Consider the following 19,070-nt stretch of genomic DNA (forward strand, 5'->3'; position numbering starts at 1 on the left):
CTCTCCTCCCCAACCATGAAATTTTTTATTCAGTCCTGTTTACCATGCTGTCTCTTAATAGGGCCTTTGCATATGCAGTTTCCTTTGTCTGGACTTCTGTCATCATTGGGTTAACTCCTCCTTAAACATCAGATCTCTAATTCATTACTTAGGGAAGTCTTCCCTATCTGGTTTTGTAAATGTGAGCTTTTACCAAAAAAACCCCAAAACCTGTGACTATCCAACAAATGTGTATGTGTGAACATAATTTAAGGATTCAGAGATCTCCAAGACTTCTTATGAAAAAATTACCTTCAGCTATTTTAACTGCTCATTTGATATTTATCTTGATATCTAAATGGCATTATTGACTTTGTGCCATGGAAGATGAGGAATTGACTTTTTCATTTTGTTCTTCATAACAAATTTTTCTTCCTCTTATCCTCCCAATAGTCATACATTACATTTTAGTTGAGATTAGTTTAGATCAGTTTTGGTATATAAAGTATTATTTCACTGTGTTCTGCTGCAAATGTGTCTGTAGCACCAATTCACTCATATGTGACTGGTAAATAGAGAAATGATATTGTAATTAGAGGTTGTATTGACTTATATATGACTTTTCCTAGTAAAGGAGAGTCAGAATATCAAGAGTAGAGTTCAGAGGGAAAGAAAGCTCTGATTTCAACTCTATTTTAAGAAAGTTAAAGGAGTGCCTGCACCCAGGATTCCCTCCCCCAGAGAGGTGTGCACCACCTTTGTTCTTGTAGCCGGGGTTGTGTTCAGAGTCTATTTCTATCTCTAATGTCTCAGTTCCTGCAAACCAGCATGGCCACTCTGATGTTGTTGTGCATCTCTGAGCATCTCTTGAGGCAGCTCTAGACACACTGACTGCTTGCATTGTCCAAGTCATCTCCTGGAGTACTAATTATCATCATTATTATTTTTAAAAATTTATTATTATTTTTTTAATTTGTTTTTGGCTGCATTGGGTCTTTGTTGCTGCACGTGGGCTTTCTCTAGTTACGGTGAGTGGGGGCTACTCTTCGTTGTGGTGCATGGGCTTCTCACTGGTGGCTTCTCTTGTTGCGGAGCATGGGCTCTAGGCGCTCGGGCTTCAGTAGTTGTGGCATACAGCCTCAGTAGTTCTGGCTTGTGAGCTCTAGAGCGTAGGCTCAATAGTGTGGCACACGGGCTCAGTTGTTCCACGGCATGTGGGATCTTCCTGGACCAGGGCTCAAACATGTGTCCCTTGCACTGGCAGGTGGATTCCTAATCACTGAACCACCAGGGAAGTCCCTGGGGTACTAATTATGTTACTGCTAGTGCTCTGGTTACAAGGTTGCATAGGTTTTTAGTGGTTTGTTCCAACCTTATTTTTCCCATTCTTTGTTAATTTTAATATGTGCAGAATGTAAGAGTTTTCAGGAACACATATATTGTGTTATAGCAAAAATACCTATACTCTATGAACATAACCCCCAGCAGAATTCAACAGTGTACTATACTTAGTTTCCCTTCCCTCTACCACCTTTTGATTGCTTGTGAAAATAGGATTTTTTCCTACTTACTTAGTTTTGTCTAACTATAAAGAAAGATGATACCAGTTGTTAAAACACCAAGTCATTCAGAATCAGGAGGCTTTCTATTAGTTTTATCTTATTTAAAAGAAAATATTTATTTATTTATTGGGCTGCGTTGGGTCTTAGTTGTGGCACACGGGATCTTCATTGTGGCATGTGGGGTTTTTCATTGTGGTACGCGGGCTTCTCTCTAGCTGTGGCACGTGAGCTCAGTAGTTGCAGCACGCGGGCTCTCTAGTTGTAGCACGTGGGCTTTCTAGTTGTGGCGCGCAGGCTCCAGAGCACACGGGCTTAGTAGTTGTGGAGTGTGGGCTTAGGTGCCCTGCGGCATGTGGGATCTTAGCTCCCCGACCAGGAATCAAACCTGCGTCCCCTGCTTTGGAAGGTGGATTCTTAACCACGAGGGAAGTCCCAGTTTTATCTTATTAAAGAAGTATCATTTGGAGTCTGTGCTGTTTTCTAGTCTAGTTGCATTTCATAAGCATTGATAGTTTTGGTATAGAATTCTAAGTTGTAAAGAATATTTCCTCAGGATTTTGAAGGCATGCTCTACAGTTTTCTAGCTTCTGTTGTTGCTAAGAAGTACTAATGAGTGAAAAGTTAAAAAGCTTGTATCATCTTTGTGGTCTAGTTCTTAAATTTCACAAGGATGTTCCTTGGTGTGGATCTTTTTTCATCCACTGTGCTGGTCATTTGGTGAGAATTCTTCAGTCTGGAAATTCATGTCTTCAGTTCTTGGAAACATTCTTAAATTATTTTATTGATGATTTCTTCCTCTTATTACTTTTGGAGACTCCTGTTTTTCAAATGTTGGATCTCTTAAATTGATCCTTTAGTTTTCTTATCTTAAAAAATCTCTTTTTCTCTGCTAGATGTTCTCAATTTTATCTTCCAATTTTTGCTTTCATATTCGAAATTTCCAATAGCTTCTTTTTATTCTTAATGGTTCTTTATAGCATACTGATCTCATTTCAGTTTCATGGATGCAATGGTTTCTCTTTTCAGAAGTCTCCGTTTTCCTTCATAGTTCCCGATTGTTCCAAGTTAATTTCTTTTTCTAATTGTTTAGGTCTTTGTATCTTTCAGGAAACCAATAGATATCTTAATCAGAAAGGAAAACAATATGGAAAGTAGGTGCTTATAAAAAATTATTAGAAGGGTCAGAGAAGCAGTAACAATACCTCAAACACTGTAGAACTGATCTTCTTTGGGAGCTTTTATTTATGTCTGAGGTCACCACTGAAACCACTGAATTGAAAAAACAGTGTATAGCTATACTTCAGGACCAGGAAGCTGTCACTGCTGTTGCTGTAAGAACAACTGCCTCATGACACCAAGCAAGCTGGAGAATGGACTTAGAATGGACATTATTTCAGAAAAACTTTACAGACCAATATCCCTTATGAATATAGGTGCAAAAATACTGGCAAACCAAACCCACCAACATGTAAAAGGATTATACACCATCACCAAGTGGGATTTATCCTGGGAATGCAAGGTTGGTTCAGTCTGTGAAAGTAAACAGTGTAATATACTGTTATTAATAGAATGAAGGACCAAAACCATATGATCATCCCAATAGAGGAAGAAAAAGCATTTGACAAAATGTACCAGTCTTTCATGATAAAAATATTCAAATGAGGGATAAAAGGGAACTTCTTAACTTGGTAAAAGGTATCTGTGAAAAACCTGTAGCTAACATCATATTTAATGGTAAGGACTGACTGCTTTCTCCCTAAGGTCAGGAATAAGACAGGGTTGCCCACTCTTACCACTTATATACAACATTGTATTGGAGGTTCTAGCCAGGGCAGTTAAGGAAGAAAAAGAAATCAGGCATTCAGATCGGAAAAGAAGTAGTAAAACAACTACACAGTTGACGCTTGAACAGCATGGGGGTTGGGGGGGGCCGACTTTTGCAAGGCAAAAATCCATGTATAACTTATAGTCAACCCTCTGTAGCCAAACAACTGCAGATCATGTAGTACTATAGTTTTTAGTATTGAAAAAAATCTTCACATAAGTGGACCCTTGTAGTTAAAACCTTTGATGTTCAAGGTCACCGGTGTCTCTATTTGCAGATGAAATGATTCTAAGAAAATCCTAAGGAATCTGTAAAAAACAAAAACTAAAAGCTCTTGAAAGCTAATAAACAAGCTCAGCAAGATTTCAGGGTATGAAAGCAATGTACAAAACTCAGCTGTATTTCTGTAAACTAGCAGTGAACACTTTCAAAAATGAAATTAAGAAAACTTCATTTTCCGTAGCATCAAAGAGATGAAGTACTTAGGAATAAATTGAACAGAAGAAGTATAAGACTTGTATACTGAGAATCACAAAACATTGTTGAAAGAAATTAAAGACCTAAATAAGTGGAAGGACATCCTATATTGATGGATTAGAAGACTTAATATTGGCATATATATATGTATTTTTGGCGGGGGTGGTGTCAAGAAGCAAAAACATCTACTGAATATAAAACTAAAAAAGACAGAGTCCTCCTGGGCCCAAGAGACCCATGGCAGGGAGCCAAGAGTTCTGCATCAGCACTGCTCTGGGGAGCCCTGGAAGAAGTCATTGCACACGGTAGTGATGAGGGGTAGAAAAACAGTGTACTCCTGGAAGTCCACCTACTGGTTGCTGTCCTTGGTCCAGATCACCCATCAGCTTCTTCAGGCCCTCCTCATCCACCTTCTCCGCCACAAAGTTGGGCAGCTCCCTGTGCAGAATTCCTTCATCTCCCCCTTAGTCAGCTTGAACTTGTTGCCCTCTTGGTTGGAGTACTTGTGGAAGGTGGTGACCATCACAGCCAGAACCTGCTTCAGGGGACTGGACATCTTGGATCTGGGGCTGCTGGTCTTGGAGGGTCTCCTGGGGAGGTGGGGGTTGGCTGTGGTTCTTCTGGGACCATGAAAGCTGGTGGCAGACATTTTGGGGAGTATCCATCTGCATGAACTCTCCTCGAGGTGGACATCTTGCCCAGGTAACCAAACTGAGACCTGGCTCCACCCAACAGTCTGTAGGCTCCAGTGCTGGGACGCCTCAGGCCAAGCCGCCAACCAGGTGGGAACACAGCCCCACCCATCAGCAGACAGGCTGCCCTAAAACTTCCTGAGCCCACAGCCGTGTCTAGACACCTTAATATTGTTAAGATGGCAATTCTCCCCAAATTGACCCACAGATTCAGTGCAGTTTCTATCAGAATCACAGCTGCCTCATTTGTAAATTGAGAAGCTGAACCTAAAACTTAAATGGAAATGCATGGTATCCAGAATAGCCAAAACAATCTCAAAAATTGGAGGAGTCAGTTCTTGGTTTCAAAGTTTACTACAGTAATGTGTGTGGTATTGATATAGGACAAAAGAATTTCAGGGTTTTTTTTTTTTTTTTTTTCCCCTTTGTGGTACACGGGCCTCTCACTGTTGTGGCCTCTCCCGTTGCGGAGCACAGGCTCCAGACGCACAGGCTCCGGAAGCGCAGGCTCAGCGGCCATGGCCCACGAGCCCAGCAGCCGCTCCGCGGCATGTGGGATCCTCCCGGACCGGGGCACGAACCCGTGTCCCCTGCATCGGCAGGCGGACTCTCAACCACTGCGCCACCAGGGAAGCCCAGAATTTCAGGTTTTAATGACCCTGCTTGTCAGCAGCAAAATTGCCACAAAGACCAGGACGGTGGCCCCATGATACTTCCTTCTTTCATTGCTTATGGATGTATTAGAGTACCTAATTTTCATCCAGAAGCCTAGCTGCAAGAGATTCTGGCAAATGTAGTTTTTAGTTTTCTAGTTTAAGAAAGTACAACTGGGAGGGTGGTATGGCCATTGGGTGAGTCAATTCACAGAGTTTTTCTCTGAGGTCTGATGACTATTGTATGTCCTCTGTATTCAGAAGTAGGGCTCTAAAAATCTGATGGGAAGCTCTACGCATGAGTGGGGCTTCTTGACTAAGCTTCATTGTGTAACAGTGGAATCATTTCACTGGGAACACCCAGTATCAGTGTCTTCAGGTCTTCTCTCTTGGGCTTTGGCTGCACAGTGTACTTTAAGCTGAGGGAGATTGAGAGGCAACATCAGCATCTGTAAAAGTCCACTGGAATTCTCCTGCCTTTTCAGTATGGTAGTGCTGCCTTTGGCTGTACCAGGTGACACCAGGTCTGAGATTCTGTTTTATTCCTTAGAGAGTAAACCTTTCCTCTTTTATCCTGGTGAATGAAGGGCCATTGGCCCAGGAGCATGGAGTGCGATCTGCTTTGCTTCTTAGATAGATTTTCATCTAGTCCTACTTCAGAGTACCAGGGTATCTCTTGCTATCAGCAGTATCTGCAGTATAAATTAGGTTACTTCTCACATAGCCCTGTGTCTGACTTTGGGATTCAGCACTCTTGGGTGGACTAAGCTCGTTTTCACTCATCTAATTTCAGCTTCTAAAATTTTGTTCTTTCCTTGTCAGTTGTTTTCATTGTGAATTTGTTCCTCAGTTGTTTAGTTGTGTTTCTGGAAGGGGTAATAGTGGAGTAATGTCTAATGTGCCATTTTTACCCAGAAGTTACATCAGGTGTTCTTGCAGCACTGTGTACTTTTTTGTCTTAGACAAGAAAGTTGCTGACAAGTTTGATTTGTTAAGACAATTTTGTGTGATTGATTGATTCCCTTATTAGAGTGGAATCTCTCTGTGGACAGGGCTAGTGTCTGATTTTGCTTCTTGTATCAGCACATTTCCTAGCACTCTCTAGGCTCCCCCCAAATAATTATTGACCTAGTAATAACCATTTTTTTAGGAGACTATTTTCCTATAAGATTGGGTTGCATATAACCCATAGAGGAGCAGTGAAATAACTAATGATACTAGTAACTGTATTGTTGGATAAAATCTGGGTTTGAAAAGTGATTTTCTGATGTGAAAAATGGCTACTGGCATAAAATCAGTCTCTTTCTGACCACACTATATAAAATGATCACCCTCCCCTCTTCTCTCTCTCTTTTTAAAAAATAAAATTTATTTATTTATTTATTTTTGTCTGTGTTAGGTCTTCGTTGCTGTGCGTGGGCTTTCTCTAGTGGCGGCAAGCGGGGCTACTCTTCGTTGTGGTGTGCGGGCTTCTCCTGTTGCAGAGCACGGGCTCTAGGTGTGTGGGCTTCAGTAGTTGTAGCACGCGGGCTCAGTAGTTGTAGCTTGCGGGCTCTAGAGTGCAGGCTCGATAGTTGTGGCGCACGGGCTTAGTTGCTCCACAGCCTGTGGGATCTCCATGGACCAGGGGTTGAACCCGTGTCTCCTGCATTGGCAGGTGGATTCTTAACCGCTGCACCACCAGGGAAGTCCCTCTCTAACTCTTTATTCTGATTTATTTTTCTTCAAAATACTGATTACCCCGACTGTATAGGTATTTGTTTATTGTTTGCTTCTCCCCAGTATAGGGTACCTTCCATAAGATCAGATGGTGTATGTATATATATATATATATATATATATATATATATTTTTTTTTTTTGCCGTACGCGGGCCTCCCACTGTTGTGGCCTCTCCCATTGTGGAGCACAGGCTCTGGACGCGCAGGCTCAGCGGCCATGGCCCACGGGCCCAGCCGCTCCGCGGCACATGGGACCTTCCCGGACCGGGGCACAAACCTGTGTCCCCTGCATCGGCAGGTGGACTCTCAACCACTGCGCCACCAGGGAAGCCCAGCTACTCTTATATAAGGTGAACCTGACAATCTATAATAGCTTCTCAAAATTGCTAAGAAGTGATCTAAGCAACCAGAGAGTTGCCTAGTATTTTGCTATAGAATATTATGAATGGGACTTAAAACTGACCTCAGAGTTAGTTTTGGTTTCCGTAAGCTGTTGTTTTATCTGACATGTGAAGGCAGTCATTTAAAAAATCCAGATGTGGGCTTCCCTGGTGGCGCAGTGGTTGAGAGTCCGCCTGCCGATGCGGGGGACGCGGGTTCGTGCCCCGGTCCGGGAGGATCCCACGTGCCGCGGAGCGGCTGGGCCCGTGAGCCATGGCCGCTGGGCCTGCGCGTCCGGAGCCTGTGCTCCGCAGCGGGAGAGGCCACAGCGGTGAGAGGCCCGCGTACCGCAAAAGAAACCAAAAAAAGCAAAACAAAAAAAAAAAATCCAGATGTTTGAATTTCTATTTTTTATCTTTAGAAACATGAATGTTTCTTGTCTGTTTTTTTCAGATGTGTAGCTTTTAAAAGTCTGTATTCTTAAGTCTATCAATATTATACTTTGGGTGAATTTTTCCATAAGAATACACATCTCCAACAGATTTTATGCATTTAGCAAGCATTTGGTGAACACAAATTCTTGCCCTTATCTATTCTTGTATATATGCAGTGTAATAATCTTTGGTGGGTTTCATGGAAATGCCATTTAATATCCAAAAACTAATTTTGTATACCTTTTTCTAGATATGTAATTATTCTATCTCTAAGAGACCATCTAATAATTTAGGTCTCATTTTCAATTGCTTTATGTAACACTTTGTTCTTATATTTCTGTATATGAGAATCAATGAACAAGGGCAAAAGTACTTGCAAAAAAAGTGAAAATTAATGGCGCTTGTAAAAGAAGGAATCCAAACCCAAGCATGTGTATAGATCCCATACTGAAAATGAACATGGATTCTTTGTTCACGGGTACATAATAGGTGATTTAGAAAAGCTGAGTTCAGGGACTTTTGTGGCTGTGTTACTAGTCAAACTAGAAAATTCATTCAGCTGAGCGTCTGTGATACATACTGACTTGTATGGTATAAACTGACCAGTGAAATGTTAACAGAAAGGCAATAATTTGCCAATGCTTGATTAATTAAAACTGTAATTTTTAATTAACAGTTTTTTAATTTAAAAACTGTTCTGTAATGTGTTTCAGATTATGTCCTAAGTATGTGTTTGTCCCTCCAGTTCTGCTTCTTAGTTTTTGTTTCACACTAATTCTTTGTTCCCTGTTTAAGTGGTCAGTCTAATTTTTCAAGTGTTAAAATTACAATATGATTCAAGTAGTTATTATATCTTACTAGGTCTTAAGTTATTTTCTGTCATATATATGTGATATGACTTTATTTAAATGCTCTACAATTACTACCTAGCAATGATGCATTAACCCTCATTCATTTTCCAGCAATTCTGTAATTGGTTGCATTTTCTTTCTTTCTTTCTTTTTTTTAAATATTTATTTATTTTGGCTGTGCTGGGTCTTAGTTGCGTCACATGGGATCTTCATTCCGGCATGCAGGATCTTTAGTCACGGCACGTGGACTTCTTAGTTGCAGCATGCAGGCTTCTTAGTTATGGCATGCATGTGGGATCTAGTTCCCCAACCAGGGATTGAACCTGGGCCCCCTGCATTGGTAGTGCGAAGTCCTACCCACTGGACCGCCAGGGAAGTCCCGGTTGCATTTTCTAATCTCCACTTCCTTATTGGTGGGAGTAGTGTGGAATGGGGTACCCTTAGACAAATAAAGGATACCCCTGAGGGAGTGGGATACTTGAGTCATCCAAACAGAAAGGATAGTACACAGTCCTAAGCGAGCAGACACTGAGTTCCAGAGCCAGGTAGTTCATTCAGTGCGGAAGCCAGGGTTGAAATGCTGATCCGAAAACAAGTCAAGTTCAAAGAGTTGGTAAGTTGAAAAGCCAAGATGATTAAAGCAGTGAAGTACAGTGGTATTGCTGGTAGTCAGAGGTGGTCAGGAGTAATTCAGAAAGTAGCAAGTAACGAGTTGCATTTAGGTTAGTCCTACAGGTCTCAGGAGATTATAAGGACAGGTCTCAGATTGTTAATTAGAACCAGGTTCTGTTGGAGAAGTACATCACTGAGGCTATGTCTTAACTCTTGACTCACTGCTATAGAATGTTAACAGGAATGTAAATGTATCCTTTCCAGTTGATTATTTTTTAATGGTCAGATATTCGATTAGACCTGGTTGCTTGCTATGACTGACAGTCAAGCTTACTTGAAATGAAAGCTAATTTTATTTATTTTTATTTATAGATAAGAGTTTTAAAATATTTATTTTATTATCATTTATTTTTGGCAGCGTTAGGTCTTCATTGCTGCACGTGGGCTTTCTCTATTTGTGGCAAGCGGGGGCTACTCTTCACTGGGGTGTGCGGGCTTCTCATTGCAGTGGCTTCTCTTATTGCGGAGTATGGGCGCTAGGCACGTGGTCTTCAGTAGTTGTGGCTCGCGGATTCTAGAGTGCAGGCTCAGTAGTTGTGGCACACGGGCTTAATTGCTCCGTGGCATGTGGGATCTTCCCAGACCAGGGCTTGAACCCATGTCCCCTGCATTGACAGGCAGATTCTTAACCACTGCGCCATCAGGGGAGCCCTAATTTTGTTTATTAAGGAAGGAAATTCTTTTTTAATTTTTTTTTTAAGGAAGGAAATTCTTAATTAGAATAGATTGTTAATTACATTTTATAAAACTTTTTTTTTTTTTTTTTGCGGTATGCGGACCTCTCACTACTGTGGCCTCTCCTGTTGTGGAGTACAGGCTCCAGACGCGCAGGCTCAGCGGCCATGGCTCACGGGCCCAGCTGCTCCGTGGCACATGGGATCTTCCCGGCCCGGGGCACGAACCCGTGTCCCCTGGATCGGCAGGTGGACTCTCAACCACTGCGCCACCAGGGAAGCCCTTTATAAAACTTTTTTCTTAGCTGCAATTAAAGTTTAGTTTCTCACGTGAACATTTACAGTAAATCGGTATGTTTTCTGACTTACACTCAGCAGTGTGCATACTTGAGAATGTCTCTTTATCTGGAGGTAGGAATAGGCAGGTCAGTAAGTGAACAAATCCAGTTAGGAAATATACTCAAAGAAAAATGCCAACCTCTTCAGTGATACTTTCTGATAACTTTGGATTCCTGTCTAAATTACTCTTTGTTCCGGAGCATTGTCAGATGTTACTCTGTGCTTAGGTAATGTGTATTTTTCTATTCATGTGCGAATGTTTTATGATGTCAGTTTTGCAGGTTTCTGCACTTTGACCATGTGCTGGTAATTAGCTCAAGACGTCCTGCATCATTTTTTTAAAAACAAATTTATTTTATTCATTTATTTTTGACTACATTGGGGCTTCGTTGCTCTGTGTGGGCTTTCTCTAGTTGTGGCGAGCGGGGGGCTACTCTTCATTGCAGTGTGTGGGCTTCTCATTGCCGTGGCTTCTCTTCTTGTGGAGCATGGGCTCTAGGCGTGTGGGCTTCAGTAGTTGTGGCATGAGGGCTCAGTAGTTGTGGCTCGTGGGCTCTAGAGCGCAGCCTCAGTAGTTGTGGCACATGGGCTTAGTTGTTCCGCGGCATGTGGGATCTTCTCGGACCAGGGCTCGAACCCGTGTCCCGTGCATTGGCAGGCGGATTCTTAACCACTACACCACCAGCGAAGCCCTCCTGCATCTTTTTTTTTTTTGTTAATGATAATAAGGGTTTATTTCTCACTCCTATGTCCTATAAAGGCTCAGCTGCCACTCCGTTCCATATCTCCATACTGAAGCCAAGCTGATGGAGTAGCCTCTCCTGGGAACATTTCCTGTCATTGAGACAGAGGGAAAGAAAGATGGGAAACTATGTTCTTAGTGTCACTTCTGCCCACTTTTCATTGGCCAAGTGAGCCCATAGCTCCTCTGGAGTTCAGCAGGGCAGGCTTTTATTTATTTTTTTGTAAGTATATTTATTTTTGAATTTTATTTTATTTATTTTTTTATGCAGCAGGTTCTTATTAGTTATCCATTTTACACATATTAGTATATATATGGCAATTCCAATCTCCCAATTCATCACACCACCACCACCACCCCGCCACTTTCCCCCCTTGGTGTCCATGTTTGTTCTCTACATCTGTGTCTTAATTTCTGCCCTGCAAACCAGTTCACCTATACCATTTTTCTAGGTTCCACATATATGCGTTAATATATGATAGTTGTTTTTCTCTTTCTGACTTACTTTACTCTGTATGACAGTCTCTTGCTCCATCCACGTCTCTACAAATGACCCAATTTCGTTCCTTTTTATGGCTGAGTAATATTCCGTTGTATACGTGTACCACATCTTCTTTATTCATTTGTCTGTCAGTGGGCATTTAGGTTGCTTCTGTGTCCTGGCTATTGTAAATAGTGCTGCAGTGAACATTGGGGTGCATGTGTCTTTTTGAATTATGGTTTTCTCTGGGTATATGCCCAGTAGTGGGATTGCTGGGTCATATGGTAATTCTATTTTTAGTTTTTTAAGGAACCTCCATACTGTTCTCCATAGTGGCTGTATCAATTTACATTCCCACGAACAGTGCAAGAGTGTTCCCTTTTCTCCACACCCTCTCCAGCATTTGTTGTTTGTAGATTTTCTGATGATGCCCATTCTAACTGGTGTGAGGTGATGCCTCATTGTAGTTTTGATTTGCATTTCTCTAATAATTAGTGATGTTGAGCATCTTTTCATGTGCTTCTTGGCCATCTGTATGTCTTCTTTGGAGAAATGTCTATTTAGGTCTTCTGCCCATTTTGGGATTGGGTTGTTTGTTTTTCTAATATTGAGCTCCATGAGCTGTTTATTTATTTTGGAGATGAATCGTTTGTCCGTTGATTAGTTTGCAAATATTTTCTCCCATTCTGAGGACTGTCTTTTCATCGTAGTTTCCTTTGCTGTGCAAAAGCTTTTAAGTTTCATTAAGTCCCATTTGTTTATCTTTGTTTTTATTTCCATTACTCTAGGAGATGGATCAAAAAAGATCTTATTGTGATTTATGTCAAAGAGGGTTCTTCCTATGTTTTTCTCTAAGAGTTTTATAGTGTCCGGTCTTACATGTAGGTCTCTAATCCAGTTTGAGTTTATTTTTGTGTATGGTGTTAGGGAGTGTTCTAATTTCATTCTTTTACATGTAGCTGTCCAGTTTTCCCAGCACCACTTATTGAAGAGACTCTTTCCTCCATTGTATATCCTTGCTTCCTTTGTCATAGATTAGTTGACCATAGGTGCATGGGTTGATCTCTGGGCTTTCTATCCTGTTTAATTGATCTATATTACTGTTTTTGTTCCAGTACCACATTGTCTTGATTACTGTAGCTTTGTAGTATAGTCTGAAGTCAGGGAGCCTGATTCTTCCAGCTCCATTTTTTCCCCTCAAGACTGCTTTGGCTCTTCGGGGTCTTGGGTGTCTCCATACAAATTTTACGATTTTTTGTTCTAGTTCTGTGAAAACTGCCATTGGTAATTTGATAGGGATTGCATTGAATCTGTAGATTGCTTTGGGTAGTATAGTCATTTTGACAATATTGATTCTTCCAATCCAAGAACATGATATATCTTGCCATCTGTTTGTATCATCTATAATTTCTTTCATCAGTGTCTTATAGTTTTCTGCATACAGGTCTTTTGTCTCCCTAGGTAGATTTTTCCTAGGTATTTTATTCTTTATGTTGCAATGGTAAATGGGAGCTTTTCCTTAATTTCTCTTTCAGATTTTTCATCATTAGTGAATAGGAATGCAAGAGATTTCTGTGCATTAAGTTTGTATCCTGCAACTTTACCAAATTCATTGATTAGCTCTAGTAGTTTTCTGGTGATATCTTCAGGATTGTCTATGTGTAGTATCATGTCATCTGCAAACAGTGAGCTTTACTTCTTCTTTTCCAATTTGTATTCCTTTTATTTCTTTTTCTTCTCTGATTGCTGTGGCTAGGACTTCCAGAACTATGTTGAATAATAGTGGTGAGAGTGGACATCCTTGTCTTGTTCCTGATCTTAGAGGAAATGGTTTCAGTTTTTCACCATTGAGAATGATGTTTGCTGTGGGTTTGTCATATATGGCCTTTATTATGTTGAGGTAGGTTCCCCCTATGCCCACTTTCTGGAGAGTTTTTATCATAAATGGGTGTTGAATTTTGTCTAAAGCTTTTTCTGCATCTATTGAAATGATCATATGGTTTTTATTCTTCAATTTGTTAATATGGTGTATCACGTTGATCAATTTGCATATGTTGAAGGATCCTTGCATCATTGTGATAAATCCCACTTGGTCATGCTGTATGATCCTTTTAATGTGCTGCTGGATTCTATTTGCTAGTAATTTGTTGAGGATTTTTGCATGTATGTTCATCAGTGACATTGGTCTGTAGTTTTCTTTATTTGTAGTATCTTTGTCTGGTTTTGGTATCAGGGTGGTGGTGGCCTTATAGAATGAGTTTGGGAGTGTTTCTTCCTCTGTAATTTTTTGGAAGAGTTTGAGAGGGATGGGTGTTAGCTTTTCTCTAAGTGTTTGGTAGAATTCACCTGTGAAGCCATCTGGTCCTGGACTTTTGTTTGTTGGAAGATTTTTAATTACTGTTTCAATTTCATTACTTGTGATTGGTCTGTTCATATTTTCTATTTCTTCCTGGTTCAGTCTTGGAAAATTATACCTTTCTAAGAATTTGTCCATTTCTTCCAGGTTGTCCATTTTATTGGCATAGAACTGCTGTAATAGTCTCTTAGGATGCTTTGTATTTCTGCAGTGTCTGTTGTAACTTTTCCTTTTTCATTTCTAATTTTATTGATTTGAGTCCTCTCCCTCTTTTTCTTGATGAGTCTGGCTAATAATGGCTTATCAATTTTTTTTATCTTCTCAAGGAACCAGCTTTTAGTTTTATTGATCTTTGCTATTGTTTTCTTTGTTTCTATTTCATTTATTTCTGCTCTGATCTTTATGATTTCTTTCCTTCTGCTAACTTTGGGGTTTTGTTTGTTCTTTCTCTAGCTCCTTTAGGTGTAAGGTTAGGTTGTTTATTTGAGATGTTTGTTGTTTCCTGAGGTAGGATTGTATTGCTATAAACTTCCTTCTTAGAACTGCTTTTGCTGCATCCCATAGGTTTTGGATCATCGTATTTTCATTGTTATTTGTCTCTAGGTAGTTTTTGATTTCCTCTTTGATTTCTTCAGTGATCTCTTGGTTATTTAGTAGCGTATTGTTTAGCCTCCATGTGTTTGTGTTTTTTATGTTTTTTTTTCCCTGTAATTGATTTCTAATGTCATAGCATTGTGGTCAGAAAAGATGCTTGGTAAGATTTCAATTTTCTTAAATTTACTGAGGCTTGATTTGTGACCCAAGATGTGATTTATCCTGGAGAATGTTCCATGCACACTTGAGAAGAAAGTGTAATCTTTTGTTTTTGGATGGAATGTGCTATTAATCTCAATTAAATCTATCTGGTTTATTGTGTCATTTAAAGCTTGTGTTTCCTTATTAATTTTCTGTTTGGATGATCTGTCCATTGGTGTAAGTGAGGTGTTAAAGTCCCCCACTATTAATTGTGTTACTGTCGATTTCTTCTTTTATAGTTGTTAGCAGTTGCCTTATGTATTGAGGTGCTCCTACGTTGGGTGCATATATATTTATAATTGTTATATCTTCTTGGATTGATCCCTTGATCATTATATAGTGTCCTTTGTAACATTCTTTATTTTAAAGTCTATTTTATCTGATACGAGTATTGCTACTCCAGCTTTCTTTTGATTTCCATTTGCATGGAATATCTTTTTCCATTCCCTCACTTTCAGTCTGTGTGTGTCCCTAGGTCTGAAGTGGGTCTCTTATGGATAGCATATATATGGGTCTTGTTTTTGTATCCATTCAGCAAGCCTGTGTCTTTTGGTTGGAGCATTTAATCCATTCATGTTTAAGGTAATTATTGATATGTATGTTCCTATTATTTTCTTAATTGTTTTGGGTTTGTTTTTGTAGGTCCTTTTCTTCTCTTGTGTTTCCCACTTAGAGACGTTCCTTTAGCATATGTTGTAGAGCTTGTTTGGTGGTGCTGAGTTCTATTAGCTTTTGCTTGTCTGTAAAGCTTTTGATTTCTCCATCGAATCTGAATGAGATCCTTGCTGAATAGAGTAAACTTGGTTGTAGGTTCTTCCCTTGCCTCACTTTAAATATGTAATGCCACTCCTTTCTGGCTTGTAGAGTTTCTGCTGAGAAATCAGCTGTTAACCTTATGGGAGTTCCCTTGTATGTTATTTGTCGTTTTTCCCTTGCTGCTTTCAGTAATTTTTCTTTGTCTTTAATTTTTGCCAGCTTGATTACTATGTGTCTCTGCGTGTTTCTCCTTGGATTTATCCTGTATGGGACGCTCTGTGCCTCCTGGACTTGGGTGGCTATTTCCTTTCCCAGGTTAGGGAAGTTTTCAACTATAATCTCCAAATATTTTCTTGGGTCCTTTCTCTCTCTCTTCTCCTTCTGGGACCCCATAATGCAAATGTTGTTGTGTTTAATGTTGTCCCAGAGGTCTCTTAGGCTGACTTCATTTCTTTTCATTCTGTTTTCTTCATTCTGTTCTGCAGCAGTGAATTCCACCATTCTGTCTTCCAGGTCACTTATCCGTTCTTCTGCCTCGGTTATTCTGATATTGATTCCTTCTAGTATAGTTTTCATTTCAGTTATTGTATTGTTCATCTCTGTTTGTTTGTTCTTTAATTCTTCTAGGTCTTTGTTAAACATTTCTTGCATCTTCTCGATCTTTGCCTCCATTCTTTTTCCAAGGTCCTGGATCATCTTCACTATCATTATTCTGAATTCATTTTCTGGAATGTTGCCTATCTCCACTTCATTTAGTTGTTTTTCTGGGGTTTTATCTTGTTCCTTCATCTGGTACATAGCCCTCTGCCTTTTCACCTTGTCTGTCTTTTTGTGAATATGGTTTTTGTTCCACAGGCTGCAGGATTGTAGTTCTCCTTGCTTCTGCTGTCTGCCCTCTGGTGGTTGAGGCTATCTGAGAGGCTTGTGGAAGTTTCCTGATGGGAGGGACTGGTGGTGGGTAGAGCTGGCTCTTGCTCTGGTGGGCGGAGCTCAGTAAAACTTTAATCTGCTTGTCTGCTGATTTGTGGGGCCCTCCCTGTTGGTTGTTTGGCCTGTGATGACCCAACACTGGAGCCTCCTCGGGCTCTTTGGTGGGGCTAGTGGCAGACTCTGGGAGGGCTCACGCCAAGGAGTACTTCCCAGAACTTCTACTGCCAGTGTCCTTGTCCTCATGGTGAGACACAGCCACCCCCTGCCTCTGCAGGAGACCCTCCAACACTAGCAGGTAGGTCTGGTTCAGTCTCCTGTGGGGGTCACTGCTCCTTCCCCTGGGTCCCGATGGGCACACTACTTTGTGTGTGCCCTCCAAGAATGGAGTCTCTGTTTCCCTGAGTCCTGTCGAAGTCCTGCAATCAAATCCCACTAGCCTTCAAAGTCTGATTCTCTAGGAATTCCTCCTCCTGTTGCCGGACCCCCAGGTTGGGAAGCCTGACATGGGGCTCAGAACCTTCACTCCAGTGGGTGGACTTCTGTGGTATAAGTGTTCTCCAGTTTGTGAGTCACCAACCGAGCTGTTACGGGATTTGATTTTATTGTGATTGCACCCCTCCTACTGTCTCATTGTGGTGTCTCCTTTGTTTTTGGATGTGGGGTATCATTTTTTGTGAGTTCCAGTGTCTTCCTGTCGATGATTTTTCAGCAGTTAGTTGTGATTCTGGTGCTCTTGCAAGAGGTAGTGGGAGCACGTCCTTCTACTCCACCATTTTGAACCAATCTACCTGCATCATTTTTAATGAATGAAAAAGAATACAACTAGAAAACTATGACATCAGTTATGTTCAAGATGTTAACTTGCTGCTTGGCCCACGTTTGTCCTTGTTGTGCTTGTATGGCATATAAAACTTACTGATTTGTGGCTTCTTAGCAGATGGAGACTTGAGTGTAAGCAAAAATTTCTTTCATGACCCATCTAGCCGTGGAAATTGGCAAGGTAATAGGGAGGACATCTAGGAATGTGAATTTTAGAGATTACAGAAGTGTCACAGTTATTTTTTCTTGTAGGAAAGGACGTGATATTTTACATCGCATAAAAAAAGCAGAGCGAGTTTTTGGGGGGAGTGTATGGGGGATTTTCATTTAACAATTACCAAAACACTCATTGTCTACAGGTTGTCTATACAGAAGATAAAAGAATAATAAGTCATGGCCTTTGCCCTCAAAGAGTTCTGTCTCTCAGGGTAGATAAGTATATCCACAAATAGTTAGGGTCAGTATGGTAAGTGTAATATAAGTATGTGCCACGTGCAGAAGCAGTTTTCGACTCTCTTCCCTCAAGCCAGGGCGTATATGGGGTTAGCTTTTATTTGTTTTAAGCACATTTCCAACTTCTGATGTATATCTGCTTAATTTGTTCAGTAATGTAAAAGTTACAACTTTAAGAAAGAATTTATAATGGAACAATTTATATTTTTACAGAGTAACGGTGGTATAAGTGACTAAGAACTTGACATCAGATTTCAGCTGGTACCATTGCAGGGCTAGAGGGTACCTATCACAATAAGATAATAGCATATCCTACTCATCCCCTTAGTCCACCACTCCTTGTCTTATCTGGTCTTGATTTTTGTTGAAGAAATCACCATATTCTAGCCATTTAGGTGTACTGTCGTAATTTTTGGCTTCTCGAATTTCCTACACTCCACAAGACCATTGCGCAGTAATTTCACTTGTGCTACAACATTCTGAATTTGGAATCATGACATGTATTATTATCTATTAAGCCAATGAAATCAAACAGACAGAACATGCAGTAGCCAGTAAAATTGGTGTGAATTTTTTTTTTTTTTTAATTCAGTATCCTTCTTGGTGTGCCATTTTGGTTTCTGGGAAGCACAGGTTCACTCTCCTGCCTTGAGGCACCATGTTCAGAAGCACCACATTATGATCTGAGACTTAAATATTGGACAGTGGTGCAGTAGAATTTTTGTAACTGTTAAGTAATTTTGAGTAAGTAGCTTTTGTAAATATTGTGCAATTCTCTATTATGGTATTTTTCCCTGTCAGCTCTGGTCATTTATATAGTGAGGTAAAGTAATAGCTCCTCCACAAGCACTGATTCTTTTCTATGGTGTTCCTAGCTTTCAGACCCAGCACTTGTATGAACTAGGCATTTTTGTTACAAAGTAGTGACTGTATGGAATTTTTTTCCCTCCAACAGTCCATCCCCCACCACCACCTTCCTAAACAAAGTCTTCAGGGAAAGGCTGCCATCTTGTGGTTTTTAAAAATACAGGATTTAAGAAAAAAATTATTGTGATATGACTGCTGAGATTTTATGTGTGTACGTAGTTGTTGTATAATACCAAAATGAGTAAGAAATGAGTACTATTAAATCTTCTCTTCAAACTACCTTTGCTTATCCTTTGGATAGCTGTTTTCTTCATTTTATTATAATATTACAATATTTTTAAAAAGTTCTATTAACTAAAGATTCCTCTGTTAAACCCACTCTCACACATCAGTAGTAGAAATACTTGTCTGTAATATCAGTTTTAATTAAGAACAGCTATCAAAAATTTTTATGTTATTAAGCTTTGCCCATATGACTAATTAATGATAATGGACTTATTTGGATTAAAAAATACTGATCTTTAAAATATAATTATTTGACAAAATATATCCTAAGGAATCTTAATTTTATAATGTAGAATTCCATTGAATAAAAAGTGATATTTAGAAGTA

The 19,070-nt window shown here is 40.1% G+C and overlaps 1 protein-coding gene and 1 non-coding gene across 2 annotated transcripts in view; one reads left to right on the top strand and one right to left on the bottom strand.

The window, feature by feature from the left end:
• The window catches only part of LMNB1 (lamin B1), a 69,822-nt gene that overhangs the window by 13,319 nt on the left and 37,433 nt on the right, over window positions 1-19,070 (top strand). The gene's annotated exons all lie outside the window — the stretch shown is intronic.
• On the bottom strand, window positions 8,877-8,949 carry TRNAG-ACC (transfer RNA glycine (anticodon ACC)). The gene has a single exon. It is a non-coding gene; the product is annotated as a tRNA-Gly (tRNA).

Source organism: Phocoena phocoena, chromosome 3 (genome assembly GCF_963924675.1).
Source record: "Phocoena phocoena chromosome 3, mPhoPho1.1, whole genome shotgun sequence".
NCBI lineage: Eukaryota > Metazoa > Chordata > Mammalia > Artiodactyla > Phocoenidae > Phocoena > Phocoena phocoena.